We start from the raw sequence: 19,083 nt of genomic DNA on the forward strand, positions 1-19,083 counted from the left end.
GACACCACACAGCCTCCTTGCTCAAGGATAGGCCGTCCTGGTGACCCACACAGTCCAAACAAAGTCTCTGGGGTGCACAGTGTCCTGGCCTGTCCACCGTCTTGGCTGTGGGGGGCTTAATCCTTGGCAGCAGGCACCCACAGTCCTCTCTTGGGGCCACATCCTTGGTGCAGTGGCTCCTCAGCATACCCCACTGTGGTTTTGCTGTTTTCCTCTGACCCTGATGGGCAACACCAGCTCAGTGGGCATCCTCTCCTTCAGTACGCATAGACTGAGCAGGATGTGCAACTGCTGCTCCTTCTTTACTGTGCACTGGTCACAGCGATACTCCTACAGCTCCACGTCCTCCTCACAGCAAGTCCAGTGCTACTGAGAATGACAACAGCAGTAGCGGTTCTCCCCACAGCCACCTTCTGCGCTCTCGGTTATCCACTGGGTCATCGATACTGGGAAGTGTGCTGCAAGCGTATGCTGCCCGCAGCCCACAGGGTTCCATCCACTGGCACTGGCACTGCGTGTTCAGCTCATCCAACACTGGCAGCTTCAGCTCTCGATCTGACTGCGTACCCTGCCCTGTTCCTGGAGGTCCCCCAACCCTCAGACGCTGCATGTTCAGCTTTTCCATAGCTGGCGGCTTCTCCCACAGGGAATGAAGGGCACGCTGCCAGGGAGCCTCGACTCTCTGCCTCAGCTCTGCCGCCAGCTGCCACAATTAGCTTTACTTCTCCAAACCCAGCATTTCCTTCCTGACATTAAGCACGGCCCCAGCCGCTGTAAGGAAATCCAGCCCGAGTGTGCAGGCATCCTATGTAGAACTCGTACACTCAGCTCAGGCCCCCCACCACGACCAGGAGCCACCTCTCGCCTCTCATCTCAACCCAGCTGCTGGTCATGGACTGGAGTTGGATGGTCTCTGCTTCCCAGTTGGCAGCTGTGCTGCTCTCAGGACACAGTTCTGTTCACTAGTTACACCACAGAGCCCATCTCCCTCGGACATTATTGCTTTAATAAGCACAATTACAACAGCACCAGCAACAGCAGCAACAATAAGTGTCCTTTTCCACTGGAGCTTGGTGCCTCCCGAGAGCCACTTTGCATGGCCATATCTCCTAAGCCCCCCACAGCAGCGTGGCATGTGCCAGACTCCACAGTAATATTCTGTACGCATGCATGACACATGCGCGGTGCTAGCTGGGCAGGGGATGCTGACGCAGGTCGGGTTGCATCAACACCTGTCATACATTCAAAACAAGCATGTACCAACAACGCTTGTGAGTAAACCAGTGACTCTGGGCACCAGTGACTCAGCCACGCTAACCAGCAGCACATCTACAGCTATAATACCAGCTTGAAAATAGACTGGTTGCAGGCGTTTGTTGTGGCACAGAGAGTTAACAAAAACATCACTGGGATTTCAGACACACTCATATTACTTATTGAAAACACTAAATCTGAACACTGTACAGACCATTTACCAGTGTGTTTATTAAACAACAAAAAAGAAATGTTGGCTTGTGTTGTGGTCTTTATTTATTATTTTTTATTAATTGGAGTGACCCCTCATCGGCATCTGGAACCAACAGGCATAGTGATTGATTGTAAATATGAAGTTTAGTGTAATAATACAGTAATATATATTACATTATCATTTTTATTACATTATATTACATTATCATAGTTTTTTTTATGTACATGTTTCAGTCTAATTTGGAAGACCACTATCAATCAGTATATATATATATATATATATATATATATATATATATACGTGGCCACAAGAACAAGATTAACCTGACTTTAGGTTTGACAGAAGCCTGAATACTGATGCATGTATTTTCAGTAGTATCTCCTTGCTGATCAGTCTTTGAACTCAACTTTGAATATGGTGCTGAACTTAAAGTTCAGGGGTGTTTGAGCTGAAGTCTAGTATCTCAGTGTGGCAGACTTGGCCCGGCTCTGGCCGTCTTTTATGTCTGTCTTTTCTTTGTCCACAGGGTGGAGCCAGTGGGGCCACTGGCTGCCTTGAGTAGCATGGGAATAAAGAAGTGGCTACATTTCCAGTTAGGCAACTGCACCACATCTATACTTTGACGTTTCCGTGTTCATGTACCCCTTTTATGCTGCTATGTCTTGAGATGGCAAAAGATTTTTAAAAATTGAATGAAAAGTAATTAAATATCTAATATGTTGAACATAATATGAAATATTGTTTATTTAAAGAAAAAGTGTTCAGTTGTGAATGGAAATTCATGCAACATGTTTATTTTCAGGTCAGTTAATTGGAACAAATCTTCATTGTTCTATGAAGCCTTACTTTGCTTTTTGGCAGAATGGTTTTTGAATGAATAGAGAGAAAGAGAATATTTCAGAAGAAGGCAGTGTGCCCCCCTTCTGATGGGTGTATATGTATAACGTATATGTAATAAAGTCATTACCTTGTTAAAGACTGATCTGGTGTTTTCCAGTCCTGCTTCTGGAGTCCACCCACACTGGGGTTTTCCCAGCACACCCAATATAATGCTTCCTCAAATTTTACATTACTGTGTTCCCAATATTGATTTTAGTCAATTTATAGTTAAAAATCTTTAACAATGAGTGAAATATACTTAAGGATGAAAAGTAAACGTTATATGTGAAATAAATGCTAATGAGGTAAATGATTGGAAAGTATCCACCGTAGCGGAGTCCAAAATAGTTTACAGTCGTGTAAATAATTAACCAAATGACAAATGACAATAGTGGTGCATGTGTGTTACTGAGTAATCAGCCCAGCTCACTCTTACTGGAATGTCACAGTCATGGAGCTTTAATGCTGCCACTTATAATGACCTCATTGTCCTTCGAGATCCCAGTGACATCATCCAGAATCCTGGTAGCAAAGAATTCCTTCTGACGTCTCCGGCTCGTGCGCACTTTGTGTGAATAGTTAGGGATATTTAGTACAATGTATGGTATTTTCTATCAAAACAAAATGTTTAGGGACCATATATAGAATAACGGTGCTGCCGTAGCAGGAACACAGTTCGACCTCCCTGATTCTTTCAGGCAGATGGTTCATGGATTGGCGGTATGATGTTTAGAGCTACGCTCCAGGTAAGTCATAAAACATAATGACAAATATGACAGAGAAAACAAACAGAAACAATAATAACACTTATTAATGGTGTTTTATATTATATTAATTTTCATTATCTATAAAGGCAAAACTGAAAAAAGGAAAGAATAACCATTCCATGCACAATAAGTACAAAAAAAATGGGATTCTGTGCTCTTTTAGTTTTTCCAAACATGGTACAGAAGCTGCGACTGTAAGGAGCAATTAAAAACACAAGCTTATTAGAAAGACACATTCACGGTAGATTACAGTTCTGCTGATGAATCTTATGGTCATGTATTTATTGGTGGCCTAAGACAGGAAATGACTGAGTGGTCACGTGTTGTTGTCTAGATACACAGACATCCAGACATTCATCCTGTCATGCAGTGGATAAGTTCAACTGAAGCCCAGTAGATGAGCCATTATTCATTTATTCATTCAATGGTAGTTTGACGTTATGATATCGACACAACAGACTATTTTGTTATTGTGGAATATGAAATCTCACTCACTGGAGAGTCACTACATAAGTAATTGCATTGCTGTCTGAATTTACTTGCCTACATAAACAATAATAATAATAATAAACAGTGAAAAAAAAGATGATCTACTAATAAGAAAAACTAATTCGTAACAAACAAAAATAACATTACATTTCTTTAGGCTTCGCTGTGAAACACACAGAACACTTTCCTGGCCACACAATGTGCTTCAACGTCCACACAAATTTCATCAGCTTTTATTTGTATACAACAGAAATAGTCACAAAAATACACAAATACAAAAGACGCGCTTGTGTAAAGCTCAGCTTCAGAATAAATAAAAGTGCCTCACAGTTCAGGGTGGCAGAAATATACAGTGTATCCATTTCAAAGACAGTTAGTCATTATTTTACCCTCAATACTTTAAGGAACATAAAGCAATTTGGAAGACATCTTTGTTTGGCATGAATCTTAAACACCCCACAGAACACAGAACGTATACAAACACTGTTTACAGAATAACCACCAATTCCTCACAACACCAGCACAGATTAGAATCAACCATGCTGGTCATTTGACCATTAGAAATCTAAAGTTTATTTGTGTCTGACGTACCAATAAAGATCAATTTAATTTCTAACCAGTACATATAATGAGCTATCAAATCACTGGCCGTTCGATAAAAATGTGCTTCTTATTTTACTTAAGAATGAATCCAGTAGTTTTGCACAGTAACAAACCTTAAAGTGCTGGAATCTTTTATAAGGGAATAAGCTTACACTACGAGACTGAGCTGACTGCAGGTGAAGCCCTGCATATTATCTCCAAATCCTCTCTATCCTTTTCACTTCAGCTCAGTGCAGAACTTTAAGGAGGCATATCTAAGACCCTGACCTGCAGGACATGAATGCAGAAATAAACACGTAAGAATGCCCTCGTGAACAAAGGAAGTGACTACATTAAAACATGTGTGATAGTCACCGATACAAGCTCATCTTCAAAAAGGAGTCATCTAAAGAAGCAGATTTCTAGCTCTTTTCTTGGGCTTGTAACATGTGCTGCCGTGTGGATCCAGTGCTGCTACCATCCGTACCAAATCCAGGCTTCTTCCGCATCCGCTCCAGTGCATAAAACCGCAACATGAGGAAAAATCCTGTAAGAAAGTGACAGAATCTGTTATTTGCTCTGTTAACGTAACCTAAGACATGCAGTTAGCTTCCAATTAGACTTCCAAGCATTTAACTGATTTCAGACTGTGGCATAAACAGTTAAATACCAGCCTTTCAAGAACAACAGTGCACTGTTAACAAACAAAATCTTTGGCAGGAACATTTTCTTCTGATATCATTTCCACAAGAACATTGTGATATTCCTGGTACATTGTTTCACATCAACACAAAGGCCTTTGCAGTTTCGGCCTCTGATGTCTCGGTTCATTAGAGCCCAGAACTGTGAGTGGACTTTTCATTTTAGGACCTTTGCTCAAACAAACAAACCGAAGGGACTGTTTGACTTGTCAACCGAAAACGTCAACATTAATTACAACTATATTTTAAGATGATATAACAAACATCATACGCCGAGCAGGCATAACATTCTGACCACCTCCTTGTTTCTACGCTCATTGTCCATTTTATCAGCTCCACTTACTATATAGGTGCACTTTGTAGTTCTACAGTTACAGACTGTAGTCCATCTGTTTCTCTGATACTTTGTTAGCCCCCTTTTACCCTGTTCTTCAGTGGTCAGGACCCCCATGGACCCTCACAGAGCAGGTACTATTTGGGTGGTGGATCATTCTCAGCAGTGACACTGATGTGGTGGTGGTGTGTTGCACTGGTGTGAGTGGATCAGACACAGCAGTGCTGCTGGAGTTTTTAAACACCTCCTTGTCACTGCTGGACTGAGAATAGTCCACCAACCAAAAACATCCAGCCAACAGTGTCCTGTGGGCAGGGTCCTGTGACCACTGATGAAGGACTAGAGGATGACCAACACAAACTGTGCAGCTACCTACAAGGAAGACTGACAAGGTAGGAGTGTCTAATAGAGTGGACAGTGAGTGGACACAGTGTTTAAAAACTCCAGCAGCACTGCTGCGTCTGATCCACTCAGACCAGCACAACACACGCTAACACTCCACCACCACGCCAGTGTTACTGCAGTGCTGAGAATGATCCACCACCCAAATAGTCCCTGCTCTGTGAGGGTCCATGGGGGTCCTGACCACTGAAGAACAGGGTAAAAGGGGGCTAACAAAGTATCAGAGAAACAGATGGACTACAGTCTGTAACTGTAGAACTACAAAGTGCACCTATATAGTAAGTGGAGCTGATAAAATGGACAATGAGTGTAGAAACAAGGAGGTGGTCAGGATGTTAAGCCTGATCAGTGTATATGCTGACTGTACTTAACTGAAAATGAGTTGTAAATAAATGGTTTATATGTCACTTCATTTTTTGAATATACCTTGCAAAGAGTTAATGATGCAGAAGAAAAACACAACAGTTTCTGAGAGCTGTTCAAAGAAGATCAGCATCCACGTGGTGCCGAATAGACAGCTGAGGCCCCAGATGCTGAGGAAGGCCACACGGTTCCTCCTCCACTCATCTCGGTTATGAATCTTTCTAACCACCAGGAAGAGCATGATGCAACCAGAGCTCACCACAGCCGCCAGCAGGCCCACGTTTATGATGAAATGGGCTAACAGGGCCGCACGAGACTCTGTCATCCAGCACCTGAGAGAGAAGAGCACAGAATCAGTTTAATCAGTCCAGGCATATGGACGTCCTTAGTGCAAGACATACATGAGTGATTTAATTTTCCTTACATGCGATACGGCTTTGAGACATCATCACTCGGCATAACCATCCTTTCACCGTAAACGTTCCCCATGGATGCCAAAATTACAACAGGGACACCTGGCAAACCTGGAAAAAACAAGAAGTAAGTTTTGAGCAAGGTGAGTTCAATCCTCACAGCAGTTCTCATGGCCGTCCCCGAGGGACCACTGCCTCTGGGAACACTGCCTCTGGGAACACTGCCTCTGGGAAGAAAATTTTAGCACAAGCATTGGCTCTATGAATAAAGTTTAAAACATTTATTAAAGGGTCTTCATCATGGGAAAACCATACCAGTCACTCCAACATCCACACGATCAATATATTGAAACCAGTGGTGGACGAAGCACATAAACCAGGTACTGGAGTTAAAGTAGAGACACCCAAGGGAAAATATTACTCCAGTAAAAGTAGAAGTTCCTCCCTTTAGACCTCCACTTGAGGAAAAGTACTAAAGTATTTGCCTTCAAATGTACTTAAGTATCAAAAGTGAAAGTACTAGAAAGATTAATTATGGCTCTGATGTCCTATTATCATTTTTTGTAACAAGACTCGCTTCATCAACTCATTTTGAGGTGAAAATACTCCAATGTCGCTCTTGGTAAACCAGTATTTTAATGGAATGTCATTAATTAGTGACGCTGATGTCTATTAAAATTATCATCAGCACAAAACACTGAAGGAAACAGTTTTAAGTAGAACTGAGTGGCTCTGAAATCACTTTACAAACAAGCAGAGTTTCAGTTTAAGATTTATTTGCAAGTTTAAGTTTAATAAAAACTTTAAACTCAGATTCACAAATGAGTTTCCTTTACTAAACTGCATCTGTAGGTCTCTGTTCATAAACATAAACTAGACAAAACTAATTTACTATTAAATGAAATCGTGTTTGTATAAATTCAGAATAAAGACACGTCAGTCACAACTGCATATGAGTACATATTTCTATATTGTGGTCTGTTTACACAAAGTTAGGTTAGTTCATCATTTATGTTGAACAGACTCTCCCAGAATTTTACGCTGCTGCACTGATGTTGAACCGTGTGCTGCACTGGGTCGGTATGACCAACAGGTCAAAACAAGCTCAAAACTAAGTGACCGCTGTGCCCTGATTGGTGTTCTTGCTTTGTGCTTCTTTCATTTTGACATGTTACGTTTTTATAAACATATAAACCAAAAGGAACGACAGATTTCTCATAATGTAGTGGAGTAAAAAGTGAGATATCTGACTTTGAAATGTAGTGAAGTGAAAGTAAAAAGTCACCCAAAATGGAAAAACTTACAGTACAGAAGTACAGATACACAAAAAAACTACAGTAAAAAAGTACAGTAACTAATTACATTTACTTAGTTACTGTCCACCACTGATTGAAACTAAGCTGAAAAACAGCTCATTTTGTGATGTCAAAAAAACTATGTGTCTATGTATATCTACCTACTCGACCAAGCAGTTTAAGCAGTTTAGCCAACGATTCAAGCTAATTAAAAGCAATAAAAGAGGTACAACACAGATCAGCCAATCAAAACTGAGGTAATTAGACATATCAATCTTAAAAGCACAATAAAAAAACTATTTTTGGAACATAAGGATCAACAGAAAATCTTTTCAGTACATAAACCTACTCAGATGTCAAAGTGGTGATTAAATACAAGAAAAATGTAGGATATGAACTTAACTTACCAAATCCCAACAGGTACCAAATCCATGTCTTTGGCGATGGGCTGAACACCATGTAGATCATCCAGAATGTGTGGAGCACTTCTACAGCCATCCAGCAGAGGGTGCTGAGCAGTGCGTAGTGCAGCAGCGCCCCCACAAACTGACACACTTCATCTTGCCCCAAATTGGCTATAGTGCCAGTGAGGACGAAAGAGAAAGCAGAGGAGAAAAAGAGCCACTACTAAGCCACGGTGCACCAGACTGGACTGATCTTTAGCTCTCCTAAAATTCAGAAAGAGTGGCAGAAAAATGAGACAACAATCACCACATGAAGAACATGTTAACAAATCTCTCGAAACATGTTGTATTGTTGTCATTGTCTTTTGACACGACACAGATTTCCCACTGAAGTAACACAAAGGCTGCAAAAGACCTTTTCCAGCAGAGTGAAACGAAGAGGACGGCACAGCTGACGATGGACACGGCACAGCCCACTGCTGTAATGAAGGTCAGGGCCTGTAGATGGTGCAGTTTTCTTGTAGGGTTCACTTGCTGTGAAAAATGAATGAGAGAGGCAGAGCAACTAAGGCAACGCAGTACGTTTGTCAGTATGTTTGTATTATGTAAATAAGAAACAACTAATGTAAGCTATTTATGCTGTACTTGTAGGTGATTACTGACAAATTAATGCATTGCAGAGCTGAATTTCTTCGTTTTGTTCAGGAACCTGTCACTCACCACAAGAATAGCAAAGTATGTTAGGTGGTTGCAGCAGCACTCGGTTTCCTTTGAGCTGATATGAACTGTTTTGCAACCTTCCATCCTCCACTTAATCTCTTTATCTACAGTGGAAAGAAAAGACTGAATGAGACACTTTGTCATGTGTGATATCAGCATTAGACAGTATGTTACGTCATGTTGCTTGGAAATAGAACACAGCAAGATGTGGCAACACTCTCTCTCTCTCTCTCTCTCTCTTTTGACCCACCTTTTCTTGTATCCCATGAAACACATTTTGCAGTTTGATTTGCCTGCCAAAAAACAGACACATCAACAGTCAAGTAACAAGGCAATTAGAAAAGTCATTGTGCATGCAGAGGAAAAACGACCAGTCATATTAAAAGTTTCCCAGTGAGTGAAGAACAGATGCTAATAAGAAGAAAAAAAAAACAGGTTAGCTTGCTGTCTTTCATTTCGCGCATCTCTAACTTGAGCATGTCTTAACCTTCACAAGCTCTTTGAAGTGGTTTTCACGCTGGCTGCGTGACAGTAGAGAATATACACAGCCTCCTGTTCGGAAACGGATGTCCAAGTAAGACACATGCAAGCTATAACCACATTAGGCTTTATCCTTCACTGTAAACGGTAAACAAAAGGTTATTTGTTGTAACAACTGTGACAGCTGAGTTACTCACACACTTACCAGAATGTCAGAGTGATGGAACTTGATTCTGACAGGCTCTGGGAGGTCTGCGATAATCTCATTTTCCACCGAGATCCCAACAACTTCGTCCAGAACCTCAGCAGAACCCTGGAACTACATGGAAGTAAGCCAGTAAACCAATGCTGTCCAGTCCAATGCATAATACTACATATTACTGTGAGAAAATATCGCACCTGAAACAATGTGCTGCTCTTGAAGTAGGTGCAGACTACTTTAGCTGTCTTTTGTGCAGGTTTTAGGCAGGCAGGTAGGTGCACAAGGGGAACCATGTTTGCTGGCACATGAGGTGGGGCCTAGAACAACACATTCAAATGACTTTCAAACATGTATCTACATTTATACCCGATTCAAATATGTCATATTAATATGAACACAAGACATTCAACATACTTTTCGGATCAAATGTTTATTCTCTATTTATTCTCAATGCAATTAGGCATCCAAAAGGCAAAATCTTGTGCGTGTGTTTGTGTGTGTACTCCTACCGGCAAGGTGACGTTGTATCCTGCAAAATTTTCATTCATCTCAACTACAGCACTCTGAGCACATGGTAGATCCACACTGCCGACAGTTTTGGACCTCATCACAGCGTCCTCGATCCTACGGACGCACATTATTAGAGAATTAAATTGGTTGCCATTATTAAGATTAAGCTCTACAGGGCTATGAATGTCACATTGATTATGTTGTGGTATTCAAGGCATCTGCTCACAGACCATTTCAACCACTGAAAAACAACCACTCGACTTGCGTCTAACCATGCATGGTTCAATATGCAGCTCCAAAACACACATATTTACGCACACGAATGGGTGGGTTCACACAAAGAACTGCTTGGTTAGCACAGCTTCAGAATTGCACACATCTATGTTGCTGATCATTCCAGATGAAATAATGTCATTCTCTGGACAGACATGAGCTGACTGAGAGAATATTCTATATCCCACCACCGCCCATGTCACGTGGTTCAGCTTCCTGTTTATGTGCAAACTTTCATTTTACACTTGTTGCAAATGGCCCAAGAATACAGTGACCATCATCTGACAGCTGGTGTTATTAATCTGTAAGAACTGAATCTGTGAAACAAGCATTCCAATCTTTATGTTGCCGAAATGCTTAAGTGAAGATCTGAAACATGAAATGTGGCCGTCTTACATGTTCGCCCCTCTGGATTCCTGGACTGCCTTATCACAGAACTCTTCCTCTGCAAAAAAGAAGTGACGGGTGAATCATTAGATGCTGTTTCACTGCACATCAACACAATACTAGACACCTTAAACCCTAGGCTTATAACTGAGCTACTACTATAAATGACTTGGTTACTATTATGTAACTAAAATCTAAGACACGTTATTACGGGAGTGAAGAGTCACGTACAACTTCAAGGGGTTAAATATGAAACCGGAACTTAGGTCACAGTCTGTATTGTCAATGCTGTAACAAAACCTCGTCACATATTTTTGCATGTCATGTTTTTCCCCATTAGAAAACACCAGCACATACATTAAAGGTAGAACTGTTTTTCTTTGGCCTTTAAAGGTACCATTTCAGAGATACGAGGTTTTGCTACAACAGTGATGCCATGCATTTGGTTTGTAAAATGACACAATCTGAATCTTACTGCAGTTAATCACGCCGCCTTTGAACTCATAATAGGCGACGACATCACTGGTGATGACGTCCCCATGGATGCTGCCGTTCGCGATGCCATGGCGCTGGGCCTTTTTCTGGTCCCCGGAGGAGAGGTCAGTACAGCACGTGGTCTGCACTCCATGAGAGTCACAGAGTATAGTATTCGTGTAGTTCACCTCCACGATCAGCATGTCCAACAGAGGCTCCCAGAACACACAGAAGGGAGTGGGCCCCGGGGACGGGGGCAGGGCCCAAACTTCAGATCTGATACACTGAGCTGTAATCTCGCCCCTGATAGACAGGGAGCTGTCACTGGCTGAAATGGTGACATTCTTACAGCCGGTCTTTAAATCGACTGTCAAGTTTCGCGAATGATTTCCATGAATCCAAGTTCCACACAGCTTGAATCTTTGTCGTTCTCTGTTGCCACTATATGAAAAAAACAACAATAAAATAAGACAGAAGAACATGTGATCACTTCTTAACTGGACTATATTCTCTTGTTTAGCACATACGAGACGAGTTTCGGCTCAAAAACATACATTAAAACTAGAACTGATTATGCAGCATCGCATTCTGTGCACTGCAAACACTCACCTTGCCTTCCAAAGAATGCAAGAAAGGCCAGTAACAGGATTCTCCCGAAGGTTCTAATACCAGTATCCATCACAACATCTACAAAACAACCACAAAAATACCATAATCAAAGGACGTACTGAGCAAGCACTGTTGTTTACTGCCTCATATGCAGGCGACTGACGAATTAACCTTTTCATCTCCTTGAGACCACCGGTGGTTCCAAAACACACTTCGTCATATTCTTCATAACTTTCATATTTCATAAGCTACATTCTAAAGGTGGGGGTCGTATGAGAGCTGTAACTGTCTTCTTTCCAGTCAAATAGATGGGTGATGTAATTTTAAACCCTTATAATAAAAGAAGCTGAACTCACAAGTTTTTTTTCTACTGAAAGTCGACCCATTTTTCCACAAATCTGGGCTATAAACTATAAACAGATGGCGTCTCTTCAGTGATCTGCACTGTAAACATTATTTTTATAAAATAATACAAAGAGCGTCTAAGATTTTTAGCTTTCAGCAGTAAATTGTAAGCATATAGCAATATGTGTGATCATAAAACACACTTTCTGCTATTTTGAGGGGAACTTTTACAATAAATAAATAAATAAATAAAATAAAAATTTACATTTATTTCATGCAGTTACTGAATAATTTGCCTTGCGATTTGGTCATGAAAATTCAGATGGACAAACCAAAATATACCCTGGTGAATAGGAAAATAAATGAATAAACGATTGGAGAAACATGAGGAGTGCATGTTCTGCACAATACAACTGAGCAATTATCATCCTACCATATTCTGCGGCATATATTTGATATCAATTTTAGATCACGATGGCAAGAGGAAAAATCGAAGTTAATTTGAAAGAGAGTTCATTATTGGGGTGCTGATGGCGGGAGCTACACACTGCTTAACTGTCTAGCATTTCAAAAGGAAAAGTAATGCAAGTAACGTCTGCATTTCGATCTATAGGACAGAAATCAGTGAATAAGATTCAAAACTGTGATCCAAAGCACTCGTGATCGTGGTTCTTGTGCATTAGTGCGATATGTCAGAAAGACAGCATAGCAGCTCAGGTGACCGAGAATGTCAACGCAGGACGTGATCAGACTGTATCAACAAACACAGTCCATCTACAACGATGTAGAGAGGGATATTATTGTAGGGCTGCAGTTCACAAACCCCTAATTACAAAGACGAATACATGTTTGAGAGTTCAGTGGTGCTAAAAGCACTGGACTACAGAGATATGAAAAAAGTGACATGGTCAGACTCTCGACAACTGGACCAATGCGTGTGGACTACATCAAGAAAACAGCACACGCTTTAATGCTTGACCCCTTTTGCTGACTTTTTCGTCCACTTGTCTCCTGAGAGGGAAGGATCACTGCAAATCAATACGAAGGTATTCTGACTGATCAGCTTTATCCTATGACAAAACATTTCTATCCTGATGGGAGTCTCTTCCAGGAGGACGATGCCTCACCCACACGGCATGAGAGGTCACTGAATGGTAAAAAAATATAAAAATGGTCATAACTCAATTGACTGATTTTGGACCAACATGTAAGCTAGCACTCTCCTCCATCATCACCACTTCCCAACCGAGGGAATATCTTTTGGAAGAATGGTATTCCATCCCTCCAGTACAGGTCCAGAGAGCCGTTCTGGTGGGTCGTGGGGGCTTAACAACTTACTAAGACACTTCATGTTGGTTTTTCCTTTAGTTTGTCATCCATCTGTATATTTACTACGAGAGGATGTGTTCAGGCAAACCTTCTGTCGATTATCTGTAGGAAACACAATCACACTTCCTGAGAAAGGCCGTCTACCATAACCACACAATATATTACTGACTTTTATCAGTACAGAACACCTTTGCTCAGTCTTAAATACACATTCTGTCAGCCTAAATGCCAGACCCACGACTGCTATTTATAAGGACATTAATTCTTTCCTGGCAGACATAATATTATAATATAATAAGGACAGCTTCTGCTCATGGTCAAGGAAAATGATGGAATGCTTGCCTGTTAAATCCTTTCTAAGTATTTTTCTTTAACTTTTTATTTTTTAGCAAAAGAAGACTTGCTTGTCCAGCTTCGCTGTCACTTCATAGTGTTCTGTTCATGTTGCAACCTATAACCCTTCATCAATGACTTGTTTGTTAAATGCTTCAGATACAAGATACAATTGCCCCTTTTCAAGAATCAAGGAGACGCCTCACAGCCAAGACTTAGTCAGCCATATGAATCTGCTCAGAGTGGTTGGAAAGTGACCAGCTTCTGTGTGACTCAAACAGCAAATGTGACGTTCACTGAATTATTAATAATTCAGATAGTTCTGAAATGAATGTGAAGTAGTGAACTCTTCATCGATGAGAGTGCATATGGCTTTGACCCAGCTACACGGTGTGCAATGTTTCCAAAATTCATAACTGTGTGAACATAATTTTATAATCTTATCAAATCTGTGTCAAAATGACTCCCTTTCAAAGGACAAGGTCAGTCATTTTTTAACTTGCGGCTCACCCTAGACACTTATTCTGATGATGTGAGGCTGCATTTGCTTACCAGGTAAATGATTAATGTCTTAACGTGGTGTACATGTTAAATTACACTTTATGATTATGCTTTTAGAATTTTATACCGTTTTATTGTTCAGTAAGTACCGAAAGTTACAACTTTACAGTTTGAAAGTAGACATATTTAGAATAGCTTATTGTTAAGCGTATGCCTTCATTCTAGAAAAACCCTAAATACAACCTCAGTTACAGCGTTTAGCATGTCAGCACATGGAAAAATACCAAGCTTATCCTTTAATTCCTCTACCTGTTCTCAGCATTTGAGTCAGGCTGTGTTAGATCAGATAACTACACCATTGTGGTCATGATTTCAGTTTGTTAAATGATTGGAATTACTGAGGCTTAACGACTGCTTTACATCCATCCATGCGTGTGCATGTTCATTCACACTAATGTGAAGTGGTCGTACAGCAGCCCTGAAGAACTTTATTAAAGCAAAGGCTGGGTAAACTCACATCGCAGATATGAACTGCAGTGCCTTGCTAGCCTATATCCGAGAAATGAAACTGCAAAAAAAAATTCACACATTGCAGTGGTTTTCCCTCATTCAGAGACTGTTTACACACAGACATGCACAAACTTGCAGCGAAAGGCACTGTGCAGTACACAACACCTGCAGACAGACTGCAGGAGAAAGTGACTCATGCGCTTTAGACCATATTGTCACAGGGTTATTTTACTTTTGAGTGTGATTTTAAGTGTGAGACAAAAAAACTGGCAAGATAAATTGTGTAGAAAAACGGTCAAGGAGGGAAACCTGTGAATATGCCATGCTTACTGGTTCTTGAATCCTTTGACCAGTTAAATATTTGCCCTTAAAACTTTGGCAGCATTGCTACAATCTGTATTTAGTGCTGGAACAACTCAGTGTGCCAGCGAACTGGAATAACTGCTTTCAGCGTTAGCTCACAGCAGCTCCCTGTAAACGATGGTCAACACTACGCTAGTTAACCCTGTAAGTATGAGTTTCTGTGAAACGCCTCGACACAGCCCACTCTTATCTACTGCACATAGAGTGCCCAGTTCCTCTGTGCTGTTTGAGAAGGGTGGGCTTGATCCGCAGGCCCTCCCTCTCTCTGCTATCCATTGTTTGAGCTATGTGGGCCTCACCGAAAGAATGTCCCTTTTCATTTCTTCAACTGCCGTGGAGTGTGAGGGCGTACACGTACTGAATGAGCGCAAGTGCGTGTGCCTTTACTGAAGCATTCGCGCCGTAAAAAAATACTGTCTGCAAAATGTCAGCTGAAAAAAATGATCCAAAAACTAATCGGTGGCTCTGCCCCTTAGGGGTAAATTCCCTCACTAACACGATAAAAGACAGACACTCGTATTTTGCACAGTCAATTTCACACCCCACACCCATTGTTTCCTCTTCAGTGTGTAATAAATGTTGCACCTATATTCTTTGCTCTGTTTTGGGTCATGACCTCTCAGTGTCCCTTTTCAGATCTTTTAATCTTTTATCATGGATCGCTCAGGCTTACAGCAGCGCCCCACGATGATTCAACATGTTCAATGCATGTCAAGCATGAAGCTGTGCACATTAGATTACTGCAATGCCGGCGTTACTCAGAGCAGCAGTGTTTCTTAACCCCCGTCCTGGAGGCCCACTGTCCTGCACGATTTAGGGCTTTTCCCTGTTCCCAACACACCTGATCCAACCAATCAGCGCATTAACAGCCCACTAGCACTAAAATGCGCAGGGCAGTGCGCCTCCAGGTCCAGCGTTGAGAAACACTGAGCTAACTGCTATAGCTTGCCTTCACACATCACAAACGGACGGAAAAAAGAAGGTTCCTCAGCCTCTTTGCTGAGCATGACTGATATGTGGTGAAAACAGAGATCAGATCAGGCAGTGGCTTCACGATCATTTGCCATGTTCAGCAGCGTCACAGCGGCGGCAGGTGGAAACTGCTTGAGCCAAGCAGCTGAACCCGAGTGGTTTAAACAGGAAAACCAGAATAACGGAAAAGGGTCTGAAAACATGCTGAAAACCGACATAAGAGCTGTAGTTTGTCTTAAAGAGGCCATATCCTACATTTCTCTTGCCTTTCATTTTTTACCTCTGAGGTCTACTTTTGACATTACTGTGTTTTTATGCACCAAAACAGTCATAATTCATTTTGATGAGCCCATTTTTAACCTCTTTAACAGTGTTTTCCCAACCCGGTCCTCAGGGCCCCCAGATGGTCCACATTTTCCTCATCCCTATGTGTTGTGAGTTAGGTTGGAGCAAAAATGTGGAGCGTCTGGGAGGCCCTGAGGACCAGGTTGGGAAACACTGCCTTAGAATTAGACAGGCTGGTTTTCTTACTGTGCCCTTAAGATCATATGTGAATTATCTATGCTGTAGCTGGATTTCCTGCTTGAGGCCTCATTAGAAAAATCATCCAGGATGAAACACGCCTTATATCTTCAACGTGAACGGACAGGGCTGAATTGCTGTATAGGTGGACACGTGTAAACTCAGTTTTTTTCCTGATATCAAAAAACAGCGAACTCAAAACGGGTCGTTTTTGCAGCTTAGTTTCGATATCTCAGCTGAAGAGTGAACAGTATCATTCAAACTCTTTTATGTCAGAAACTAAAGAGTTTCATTATAAGGCTCCTATTCAGAAACAGCTGTAAGCAGGTTTTCTGTTCTTCTGTTACACCACATTTCTGGTAAATATTTCTGAGCCAGGTTTGAGCCGTCCTGCCTCTAATGAGGCAAAAACTGAAGGCACGGTTCAATAAGCCTGGGCTTGGTGAATTGTTCAGCCTTCTATGAAAGCGAGGGAAGCTGTGGGAAGCATTCTTCTCTACTGAGGCATATTGATCGAGGTCTTGCAGGGGTTACCGGGGTGATGTGCGCGCCTTTCACTCCAGCATGCACACTCTGGGGACAGACAGGCTCAGGGTCTGTTTGATTTATTCATAGCCTTAGGGTAAATATGCGTCTGCAGCTCCTCCACCTGCGCTCCTCGATTTCCTCAAACATCTCCAAGCCTGATTCGCAAACATTACGCACACACAAAGGTGCGTGTCGGAGAATAGAAGAAAACGCCTGGCACACACCAGAACGAATGGGGAAGAGATCACGTTTATCTTTGAAAGCTTTAAATGGGGAACTCTCTGAGCCCTGAGAGTCTTAGGGGATTTTTCTACAGTGCCAGTAATCTCACCTTACACAAAAGAACAACTGCTGTTCAGTTATTGGAACTCTTCGTAGGTCAGCACTCGTTTAATTCATTTATAATGTTGCCACAGTTTCTCTCCTTAAATCATATTAAACCACATTCCTTCAGTAAAACATACTGGTACGATGCCAAAGCCCGCGCGTCTTCTCCTGTGAAATAAATCAATTCTGAATAAACAGTAATGATACACTAATACCAGTCATGAGCTGAAGAGGTATATATGTTCGTGTAGTTTTATATGATGTATGTTTTATATGATGGTATGTGTGAAACACGGTTTGCATATTTTATGCTGTCAGATATCATAGATCCTTTATTGGTTCCTCGGAGCTGTTAAATATCTGTCACTCTTTGCTATGAGAATTGTAGGAGTAACTGAGAAACCACAGAGGTTCAAAAGAACTCAAAGTCTCAACGCAAAAAACACCTAAAATAAAAACCACGTCACTCAATAAGCGAATAATCCACTGATGTGAATCCTGAAAATATATTTTAACCGCCTTTATTGAAGAAGCCTCTACTTTCTGCCCTTCATACTCAGAGCAGCTCTTCAGTGAGCGAAACGGAGCCAAACCAGCCAAAACGAACAAATCTAATAAATCCTCTCGGTAAATAACGTCAAACCAGCCCACCTGAAGTCGAGCAGATCCGCAGAAAGTCCTGATCCTCCGTCAGTCAGACGGTCCGCGTCGCGCGGGGCGGTGATGAATCAGACACCGAGCAGCTCCGAGGGAGAAAAACACTCCGCACCACTCAAACTCCACGGCTCAAACGCTGAACTCCTCACAGCCGAAGTCTCGCGTAAGCGTCTCACGTGCCCGCCTCTTACGCGCGCGGAGAGTCCGCACTGATGCGGGGCTTCACTGACTGTGTTCAAAGTCGCTGAAACCGCTTCGGCTGATATCTCCGCGCGCTCCGCGTGTGAAGCTCTGTTATCTCCAGTCCAGAAAACGCCGCCGTGAAAGCGGCTCGCTGTCAACACGAGTGAGGCGTGCGCGCGCAGCTGACCGCTTCGAGCCGCAAGTGTGTTTGTTGAGGGGGGGCTGGGGGGGGCGGCGGGGGGAGGGAGGAGGTGCTGCTGAGGGTGGAAAGTACGCGCTGCAGCTCAGTGAGCTAAAATAATAATAACTATTCGAGGCGTTTGAGGCAAAACTGCTGAGAAGACCGGCTGTCAGTGACCTCAGTGTGGACTTTATGACAGAAGCATAAAGGAGGTTTTACAAAAACACTCAGAATTCCCGAAACAGCGACCCGGAGGTGTTGTTTTAGGTTTAAAACGCCTAATGTGACTGTGGAATAAAGCCACATGAAAGGAAACCACACCTCAATATACCTGAATACACCTGAATATACCTGAATACACCTGAATATACCTGAATACACCTGAATATATCTGAATATATCTGAATAGAACGAATTTGCTTGAGTGACTTGACTGAATGTGGGGACACTGAAGATGGACGAGACAGAGAGAAAGAGACTGTATGTGTGAGTGTGTGTGTGTGCGTGTGTGTGTGTGTGTGTGTGTGTGTGTGCCTGTGTGTGTGAGTGTGTGTGTGTGTGTCTGTGTGTGTGTGTGTGT

General features: G+C 42.1%; 1 pseudogene; it reads right to left on the bottom strand.

Annotated features, from left to right (window-relative positions):
- Window positions 1-3,820: 3,820 nt before the first annotated feature.
- On the bottom strand, window positions 3,821-18,504 carry LOC118819396 (annotated as a pseudogene).
- Window positions 18,505-19,083: the final 579 nt, after the last annotated feature.

The sequence above is a fragment of the Colossoma macropomum genome, unplaced genomic scaffold, assembly GCF_904425465.1.
Source record: "Colossoma macropomum unplaced genomic scaffold, Colossoma_macropomum, whole genome shotgun sequence".
Lineage (NCBI taxonomy): Eukaryota > Metazoa > Chordata > Actinopteri > Characiformes > Serrasalmidae > Colossoma > Colossoma macropomum.